This window comes from Oncorhynchus kisutch, linkage group LG5 (genome assembly GCF_002021735.2).
Source record: "Oncorhynchus kisutch isolate 150728-3 linkage group LG5, Okis_V2, whole genome shotgun sequence".
Taxonomy (NCBI): Eukaryota; Metazoa; Chordata; class Actinopteri; order Salmoniformes; family Salmonidae; genus Oncorhynchus; species Oncorhynchus kisutch.
In genome coordinates, this window is record NC_034178.2 from 28,139,832 (window position 1) to 28,140,849 (window position 1,018).

The following is a 1,018-nucleotide window of genomic DNA, read 5'->3' on the forward strand; positions in this document are numbered from 1 at the left end:
ATTCTGAAAATCACCCTGCCATAGCGCATGCTGGGAAATATGATAATTTTCAATGTAGAACCCTTCTTGCCTTTCAAAGAATCATAAAAAAAAAAAAAAACTCTAGAACCTTTTGCCTTACACATAATGTCACTCCCTGATCTGTTTCACCTGTCTTGTGGTTGTTTCAACCCCCCACCAGGTGTCTCCTATTTTCTACATTATCCCCTGTGCATTTATACCTACGTTTTCTGTTTATCTGCCTGCCGTTCTGCCCCTTGTTGACTCTGCCGTGGATTACGAACCTCTGCTTGCCCTCGACCTGACCTTTTGCCTGACCCTTTGTGATAATAAATATTCTGAGAACCAAAGCACCTTTCTCCTGTATCTGCATCTGGTTCATATCCTGAGTCGCGATACAGAATCCATGTCTTCCAAAAAGGGTTCTTCAGATCAAAACGGCTCTTGGTATAACCCTATCCCCCCATAAAGAACCCTTTTGGAACCCTTTTCTAAGAGTGTATCATTACAGCCATGGCAATTCATTTTATTGGTGTAAATGTCTTAGGCTTTCTTTTGGCATAATGCACTTCAACGGGTTGGGTAGAAAGTGATTGAATGTAAACATTTGCACCCAAACAAGTTTCAGTTTTTGGAAATAAGATCTTAAACTATAATCTGTAGATAGAATGCCATCTGATTGAGCATGAAATCAACCAACACATTTCTATTTAGCGTAGACATGTTTTTCTACATGCTATAATGTATTTAGGGAAACATTACTGTATTTAAATAATATAGATTTATAATAAACCGTTAAATTAATATTGCACGAGTTTAAAACACACTTATAAATGCAGTCCTTCGATAGTGTTTCAGCCTAGGATAATAGGCTTGTTACAAGAAACAAATACAATAAAATTAAGTGGACGTTTAAAATCCCAAAATATTGATATTGGTTTATTTAATGAGGGCACAGTAGTTTTGCCATCGGATTAATTTGTACCACTCATAAACCAATGACGGAAATGGGCGGTCC